The sequence below is a fragment of the Paramormyrops kingsleyae genome, chromosome 23 (genome assembly GCF_048594095.1).
Source record: "Paramormyrops kingsleyae isolate MSU_618 chromosome 23, PKINGS_0.4, whole genome shotgun sequence".
NCBI classification, from domain to species: domain Eukaryota; kingdom Metazoa; phylum Chordata; class Actinopteri; order Osteoglossiformes; family Mormyridae; genus Paramormyrops; species Paramormyrops kingsleyae.
Window position 1 is genome coordinate 912,732 of NC_132819.1, and position 9,557 is coordinate 922,288.

Genomic DNA, 9,557 nt, shown 5'->3' on the forward strand with positions numbered 1-9,557 from the left:
ACAACTAAATCCAGCCATACTAATCATCAACAACAGGTGTGCTCGAAGAACCAACTTAGCCGCATCGTAATTAGCGCGATAATCTCATTTTAGATGTGTCAATTCATCTCGGATGTGTCAAGCGACGTATGAAGAACGGACCCCAGGGTGCTCAGTGTTGCCAACTTAGCGACTTTGTCGCTATATTTAGCGAATTTTTAGACCTCTCTGGCGACTCGTTTTCAAAAAAGCGACTAGCGACAATCTAGCGACTTTTTCTAGTGTTACTGGAGACTTTTGGAGACTCTGACGTGGAAGCACGTATCGTTCTTACTCTTCTCACCGAACAGCGGGTGCTGCCGTGGGCTCCCCTCCCGTCCCAAGGCGCTCACAGGTGGACAGTCCTCGCGCAGCAGCCCCGCCCAGCTGCAGTCAGAGCAGGAGTTGTTCACCCTTCCGCATCCAGACTGCAAATGAATTGCGCATGCGCGAAGCCACCACTGGCTGATCCTGCCCTGGCTTATTACCAAAAACTCTGCCAAGTAAATAGTTAAATGACAGTTTTCAAGAATAAGTAACTCCGCCAGAGTGTGTTTGGGGTCGCTTTTGCCGGTCCCAAGCCCGGATATAGGAGGAGGATTGGAATTGTGATATAAAAAAACAAGAATCGTCAGAAGAAAGTTCATTTGTAGTTCTAAACGTTTTTTTAACCACCTTTTGTCTCTCCCATGACATTATTCCTCTCTCCTACAGCATCCATTATCAATACATGCATTATTACATTATGCAAATTAGGCGATGGCGTCATTTAGTGACTTCTAGCGACTTTTGGGACAACCAATAGCGACTTTCCTTGCTGAGGAGTTGGCAACAGTGTGGGTGCTGCTTCTAATAACCGGGCTTCAACTACCCTGGATTTTTTCCAAGAATCTGTGGAAACATTCGGCTTCTCACTTAAGTACACTTCTTATGATATAAATAAGGTTTTATGCTTAAAACATTTTAATACATGGACATACTTTTAAAACTTCAATTAAAAAATTACCACCCGAGTCTTTAATAACAAGCTTAAATTTACACACTGGACTGTGAGCTTCAAAACTGTTCTATGAATTTTTTATGAATTTTTTTTATATTGTAGGGTACGAGGTGACCAGGGTAGTGAAAATGTGGATGTAGCTCGCCTGATGTTTACAGTTCATGGGAAAGGAAGGGGCAGCTTTATTTCAGGGAAGAGCGTCCATAATCAGCGGTGAGTTAAGCTGATCAGATTGTTTAATTCAGCATTTCTTAGTCCTGTTTGTCACGTCACCGAGGGCGGAGCCAGACAGGTGCAATCCAGCAGGAGACAATTAACCTCCTTTTAAAAGGAGAACCAACCTTTACTCCTGTGCGAAGTATTGCGCTTATGATTCCAAGCCTTACCGAGCAACTCTCCTGTCTCTCGTCTGCCCGATCGCCCATATCCCACCTGTCATCCTCGTATGTGCTCCTTACCTCTGTACCTTCCTTCCCTAGCCCAGATCCAGAACCTGACCTACCCGGCACGCCGAGTCCAGCTCCTCTCATCCTCCCTTACCTGTGTGTTCTCGTCCTGTGTTTCTTCATTGGACTGATCTTCCCGGTAACGACGACTCCTTCCGAACAACGACTACGATCATCGCACGCCACTTCCCCACTTACCTGCAAACCCCCTCGGTGCAGGGGCTTTGCCCTGCTCCTCGATCGCCCCTCGATCATCTGGGCTGAAGATCATCGGGAGCCCGCCTTCTCCATTTACTGTCATTCCTGTCTGCCTCTCAGTCTGCTTATTAAACTCCTGTTTTCCCCGCATACCGGGATCTTTGTCTCTTTCTCGGATCAAACGTTACAGAATACTTCGCCTACGATGGATCCAGCGGGGAACCTAGAAGCCAGAGTTGCCGCAATGGAACATCTGCTCGCCGCTCGCGCTGCCCAGGTTCCTCTTCCAGAATCTCCCCCTCGCCCCGCCGCCTCGCTACCCATAGCACTCCCTGAGCGCTATGACGGCAATCCGGATCAATGTAAGGGTTTCCTCATGCAATGTGGCATCTATGTGGAGTAGCACCCAGAGATGTTCACCAGCCCAGGAGCGGAGGTACGCTTTACGATCTCCTTACTTACTGGGCGGGCTTGCGAGTGGGCGACTGCATTGTGGGCTGACAATAGCCCGCTATTAAGTTCCGTGAGAGAGTTCCATCGGGCGCTGATGGAAATATTCGACCATCCAGCAGTGGGAAGACGGCCGGGGTTCAGAATGCTTGTTGGAATGTCGTCAGGGCAACCGGACTGCAGCTGAATTCTCTCTGGAATTCCGTACCATTGCCGCTAGTCTTAGGTGGCCAGACGATTGTTTACAGACCATCTTCCTTCTCTCGCTGAACCATGACCTACAGGATGAACTCGCTGGAAGAGGAGAAGCCCCTTCCTTCGATGAGTTGGTTCGCCAAGCCGTCCGATTGGACAATACTGTGAGAGATCGTCGACGTCGACAGCACACTGAAAACGCCAGAGTGGTAACACCTTCCGAGGTCGACACGTCGGAACCGATGCAGGTCGGGCGATCTCCTCTAACCCCGACGGAGCGATGTCGAAGAACCCAAGGAGGCTTGTATTTATATTGTGGAGGACCGGGCCTCTCCATCTCCACCTGTCCCTTTCGTCCCCCACGTGAAGAACCCTCCGTCCCGGTAGGTGTTTCCTCGTTACCACTCACCTCTCTATCTCAGTTCACAGTGCCTGTGTTTGTAGGAGGGAATGGGAAATTGACAGTGGAGCTGCGGGCAACTTCATAGATGTTAAACTGGTGCACCAGCTAAACATACCTCTCCAGAGACTTGCCTAGTGGTTGAGTGATAAGGATGGACAAGAATATAATATGGATGGTTACACATTGTTCCGTAAAGACCGTATAGGTAAGAAGGGAGGTGGTGTTGCAGTATATGTAAAGGAAATCTTGCAGGCAAGGGAGCTTACTGATATAAGTAAAAGTACGGAAGCTATATGGGTAAAATTAGATGCTACAAACTCAAATAGCCTAATTGTCGGTGTTTGTTACAGAGCACCCAATGTAGCTGCTGAGGAAAGCAGATTGTTATACAGTGATATTAGGATTATGAGCAATAAAAATGATGTGGTAGTTATGGGTGATTTTAATCTACCGGGGATACAGTGGGACATTGTTGCTGGCTCTTCTGAAAATGAACTTGAGATGGTGGAATTAGTACAGGATTGTTTTTTTACTCAGTTTGTTAACACCCCTACCAGGGGAGATGCCATTCTTGATCTTGTTTTGTCTAATAACCAGGACAGGATTGGTAAATTAGATGTTTTAGAACCACTTGACAGTAGCGATCATAACATGGTTAAATTTGAGGTTAAGTTTAGTGCCCGAAGAGCAAAGTCCAAATCAAAAATATATAATGTTAGGAAGGCTAACTTCAATTGTATGAGATTAAAACTAGAAACCGTGAACTGGATGGAGTTAAATAACAAAACTGTTGAAGAGGCATGGGAATTTTTTAAAAGCACATTATTGCAAGTACAAGAGGACTTCATACCTGTTTCTAGCAAGAATAAATCTAGGAAATTGCAACCTAGGTGGTTTAATAGGGACATAAAGTATAAAGTAAGGAGGAAAAGGGCTTTGTTCCAGAGATGGAAAATAACTGATGATGACATAATAAAGCAAGAGTATCTAAATCTACAGGCTGAATTAAAAAATGACATTAGACGAGCTAAAAGGAATGTCGAAAGGAAGATCGCATTGGAGGCTAAGGATGACGTTAAAAGTTTCTTCCAGTATTTTAACTCTAAAAGAGCTCTAAAAGCTGAAATTACTAATCTGCAGGATAGTAAGGGTCTTATAATTGAAAACGACATTGACATAGTAAATGAGTTCAATGATAGTTTTGCACGGGTATTCACTGTCGAGGACACTAGTAACTTACCAGTTCTTATTACTAATTCAACATCGTCTATAACTAATATATATATAACTGAAGCTGATGTTTTGCAAAGCCTAGCTAAGCTCAAAATAAATAAATCACAGGGCCCTGATGGCATCTTACCTATAGTGTTAAAAGAGATGAGGGATATTATTTGCCGACCCTTAACATTACTGTTTCAAAAATCCTTATCTGAAGGTGTGGTACCTTCTGATTGGAAGCATGCCAACATAACGCCCATTTTCAAAAAAGGGGATAGAAGTAATTTGTCAAACTATAGGCCAATCAGTCTAACTTGTATAACTGGTAAAGTTATGGAGGCTATAATCAAAGAGAAAATGGTAGATTACCTGGACTCAAATAACATTTTGAGGGATAGCCAGCATGGATTTAGGAGAGGTAGATCCTGTTTAACAAATCTGTTGGAGTTTTTTGAGGAAGCTACTCAGGAAGTTGATGATAAGAAGGCCTATGATGTCATCTATTTAGATTTCCAAAAGGCTTTTGATGTTGTTCCCCACAAGAGGCTCTCACTTAAACTCAAAGCGACAGGTATTTTAGGAACTGTAGCGACTTGGATTGATAACTGGTTAACGGATAGGAAGCAGCGAGTAGTTATAAGAGGCTCGATGTCACAGTGGGCCTGCGTTCATAGTGGGGTACCGCAGGGTTCAATTTTAGGACCACTTTTGTTCCTAATTTACATAAATGATATAGACACCAATATATACAGTAAACTGGTGAAATTTGCAGATGACACCAAGGTGGGTGGTGTAGCAGATACTGAACTAGCGGCTCAGCAGCTACAGCGGGATCTTAATTTAATTAGTGACTGGGCTGACACCTGGCAGATGAAATTTAACATAGACAAATGTAAGGTACTCCATGTAGGGAGCAGAAATATAAAGTACAGGTATTTTATGGGACCTACTGAAATAAAGGTAGCTGATTATGAGAAAGACCTTGGTGTGTATGTTGATGCTTCCATGTCTCATTCTCGCCAGTGTGGGGAAGCAATAAAAAAGGCCAATAGGATGTTGGGGTACATCTCCAGGTGTGTGGAGTTTAAGTCAAGGGAGGTAATGCTAAGATTATACAATTCCTTGGTGAGACCTCACCTAGAATATTGTGTACAGGTTTGGTCACCATATCTTAAAAAGGACATAGCGGCCTTAGAAAAGGTGCAGCGTAGGGCCACAAGAATGATTCCTGGTCTTAGAGGAATGTCATACGAGGAAAGGTTATTTGAGCTAAATCTGTTCAGCCTCAAGCAAAGGAGACTGAGGGGGGACATGATCCAGGTCTATAAGATTCTAACAGGTTTGGATGCTGTTCAACCGAATAGTTACTTCAGCATTAGTTCAAATACAAGAACTCGTGGCCATAGGTGGAAATTAGCGGGAGAACATTTCAAACTGGATTTAAGGAAGCACTTCTTTACACAGCGTGTAGTCAGAGTATGGAATAGTCTTCCTGATAACGTAGTGCAAGCTGAATCCTTGGGTTCCTTTAAATCAGAGCTAGATAAGATTTTAACAACTCTGAGCTATTAGTTAAGTTCTCCCCAAGCGAGCTCGATGGGCCGAATGGCCTCCTCTCGTTTGTATAGTTCTTATGTTCTTATGTTCTATCCCATCACCGTACAGGGGGTGACAGGGGAACGAATGACAGAGGGAATGATTCGTCATCGAACACACCCCTTCATGCTACAGGTGGGAGCTTTGCATACCGAGACGGTGGAGGTCTTTGTACTACCTCAGGCCAAAGACCCCCTGAATCTTGGACTTCCTTGGTTGCGCAAACACAACCCCCGTCTCGAGTGGCGCACCAGAGAGATTCTGGCTTGGTCTGACCGGTGTATGCAGGAGTGTATGTCTCTTCCTTGTAGAGCTACTGCAGTGGAGAGTCCTGAGCCGGAGAACCTCAAGGTGATTCCCCAGGAATACCGTGACTACAAGGACGTTTTTAGCAAGGATAAAGCCTTCCAACTTCCTCCGTACAGAGATTGTTCAATCAATCTGCTGGAAGGAGCTGCTCTGCCACGGGGCAGGTTATATCCCATCTCTTTACAGGAGGAGGAATCGTTGGAGACATACATCAGAGAGGGTCTCAAGCAAGGCATAATCCAGCCCTCCACGTCACCCGTGACCGCAGGGTTTTTCTTCATTAAAAAGAAAGACGGTGGTTTATGGCCAGTGATAGATTACCGTGCATTGAAAGCTATTTCAATAAAAAGAAGAGAACCTCTTCCCTTAATCCCTTCCTCCTTGGAACAACTACGCGAAGCAGTGATTTTTACTAAATTGGATCTGCGCAGTGCCTACAATCTACTTAGAATAAAAGCAGGTGATGAATGGAAAACGTCTTTCGTGACCAGTAGGGGGCAGTACGAGTACCTCATTATGCCCTACGGATTGGCTAATAGTCCATCCATCTTCCAATCCTTCATGAACCATGTGTTCCGGGACATGTTACATAGGTTTGTGTTGGTGTACATTGATGATATCCTTATATATTCACCTTCTAAACGGCTGCATGTACAACAGGTAAGGCAAGTGCTCCAACGTTTAAGGGATCATCTCCTGTATGTCAAGGGGGAGAAATGTGAGTTTCATCAGTCCAAGGTTATATTCTTAGGGTATGTCATCCAACCTGGAGAGGTGGCCATGGACGTTCAGAAGATCGAGGCTATACGTGAGTGGCCTCGACCCAGAACCCTAAAAGAGTTACAGCGTTTTTTGGGTTTCGCTAATTTTTATAGGAGATTTATTAGAAACTTCAGTCATATCGCTGCACCCCTCACATCTCTCACCCGCGGAAAACCTGCGCGTCTACCCTGGACACCCAAAGCTGACCTAGCCTTTTCCCGTCTGAAAAATGCCTTTTGTACAGCTCCAGTCCTGACCCAATCTAGACCTGATCTCCCCTTCAAGGTGGAAGTGGACGCCTCGGAAGCAGGCGTGGGAGCCGTCCTGATACAAAGGGATCCCAAAACAGGACGTTGTCATCCCTGCGCCTACTACTCTCGTAAGCTGACAGCAGCAGAAAGCAATTATGAGGTGGGTGACCGGGAACTACTGGCCATCAAACTCTCCGTGGAAGAGTGGAGAGATTTGCTGGAGTGGACTCGACACCCCTTCCTGGTTCTAACTGATCATCGCAATTTGGAGTACCTTCAATCCGCAAAGCGGCTTACCTCGCGTCAGGCTCAGTGGGCTCAGTGGTTTGCCCGCTTCTCCTTCAGGGTGAGTTATCTGCCAGGGAAGAGAAACATAAAAGCTGATGCCCTATCCCGACAGTTCGATCCTCCGGAGAGCGAAGACCAAACTCACCCCATCCTGAGCCCCTCCTGCTTTGTCTCATCCGTTACCTGGGGATTGGAGGAGACCATCAGGATGGAGAACGAAAAACGGAGACCGCCTGCACAATGCCCTCCTGGTCTGCTGTATGTATCCCATGCACATCGACCCAAACTGTTACGGTGGATTCATTCCCAGCCTGGCACGTGTCACCCGGGGATATCAGCCACACAACTTCTTGTCGCCCGCCGATATTGGTGGCCGGGCAGGCATCTCCAGGTTCAGGCTTTTGTGGAGAGCTGTCCTGACTGCGCCCGATGTAAGTCGACCAACGCCAGTCATGCTGCTCTTTTACAACCGCTGCCTGTTCCGTCCAGACCCTGGTCGCACATCGTCATGGATTTCATTACGGACCTTCCTCGCTCCTCAGGTAAAACCGTAATCTCCAGCTGTTTTGGTTTGTTTTGTAATTGCACTGTGGTAAGTTGGATTGTTATGGGGTGTTTTTATTAATATTATTGTGTTGTTCTAATTTTTTCACTATTGCCTAAAGGTTGTGAGGGCGGGCAGGGGCGGGAGGCTCGGTGGGAGCCAAGGTTTTTCCTGATGGAAGTTAGTTCCCGAGTTCAGCTTTTCCCCGTGTTGGCCTTTTACTGGCCCGCGTGGATGGTTCTTTTTTGGGAGTGGAGTAGTACACTGCTGTCTACGTTTTCCAGGTGGACGTTGAGGTGTGGGTTTGTTAGTATTTTGAGTTATTTCTGGGGTTATGGGGTTAAGGGGGGGGGGGAGGTGGCTCTTGGTGGTCGGGTGCAGCTGAGGTTTTCTTTTTTAACAAATGGATCCATTTATTTTCCTTTTTCTTTTGGGTGCTACATGGATGACAGAGGCACAATTCCTAATACTGCTGGGATGAGCTCTCCGGTCAGGTTCACTAGTTGGAATGTTAAAGGACTGGGTAGCCAAATTAAAAGATCAAAAGTTTTTGCCCATTTGAGACGTTTAAAATCTGACGTGGTGTTTTTACAGGAAACACATCTTCGCAGTGAGGATCATATGCGGTTACGTGGCTCCTGGGTGAACCAGGTCTTTCATTCGGATTTTAATTCCAAATCTAGAGGAGTGGCCATTCTGCTTCATAAGAAACTACAGTTTACACCGACTAATGTACTTGCTGACAAAAACGGATGGTATATTATTGTTTCTGGTCTCCTGTTGCAGCGGAGGGTTACTCTGGTGAATATATATGCTCCGAATTTCGATGACCCAAGTTTTGTGGATACTCTGTTGAATTCTATTCCCTTTTTAAATACCCATGCGTTGATCCTAGGAGGGGATTTTAATTGTGCTTTTGATCCTTTATTGGATCGTTCCAATCCGAGTTCTATACCAAGGTCAGCCATGGCTAGGAAGTTCGCTGATTTTATGTTAAAATACCGTGTCATTGATCCATGGCGTCTTAAGTACCCCACAGGTAAAAAAAAATCTTTTTTTTCTTCCGTTCACCTCTCTTATTAAAGAATTGATTATTTTCTAATTGATTTGGCACTTAATCCATACGTCTCCAACGCTGACTACTTAGATACTGTAATTTCTGATCATGCCCCAGTGGTAATGGACATTCATTTAGCCTCTCATAAGCGTTGTCGGCCCCCCTGGAGGTTTAACTCTCTTCTTTTATCTGACAAAGAGTTTTGTCATGTTGTCGCCCAGGCTATAGACGATCACAAAGAGGGCACCTCCAGTTCATTGCTCTGGGAAACCCTTAAGTCCTATATTAGGGGGCAAATTATTTCTTATTCTGCGCATCGCAATAAAAATATGCATTCTAAATTTAATACTTTCTCTGCTGCAGATGTGAGATGTGCACTCACTCCAACTCCAGACTTGTTCAAACTGCGGCAAAATCTTCAGGTTGAACTCGATTTGTGTTCTACGAGTGAAGCAGAGCGTTTACTTTTATATACTCGTGCTACGTTCTATGAACAAGGTGATAAACCTAGTCGACTGTTGGCAAACCAGCTTAAGCATCGGGCTGCCTCTCGTCTAATTCCCGAAATTAGGTCCGCGTCCAATAGAATTATTACCGATCCTATCGAGCTTAATACAACCTTCAAATCCTTTTATTCTGAATTGTATACATCGAATTTCCCACGGACACTACAACTATTCGTAAGTGTTTGCAAAATCTTAATAATCCGGTTGTCCCCTCTGAATTGGCCTTGAAATTGGATGATCCTTTTTCCCTTGAGGAGCTGCTTGGCTCCATCTCCAGGATGCAGTCCAACAAGGCTCCCGGACCTGATGGGTTTCC

General features: G+C 45.3%; 1 long non-coding RNA gene across 1 annotated transcript; it reads left to right on the forward strand.

Moving 5' to 3' along the window:
• The first annotated feature begins 333 nt into the window (after window positions 1-333).
• LOC140581988 (uncharacterized) lies at window positions 334-1,950 on the forward strand. The gene is made up of 3 exons (XR_011985036.1): window positions 334-937; window positions 1,121-1,231; window positions 1,498-1,950. It is a non-coding gene; the product is annotated as an uncharacterized lncRNA (long non-coding RNA).
• The last annotated feature ends 7,607 nt before the right edge of the window (window positions 1,951-9,557 follow it).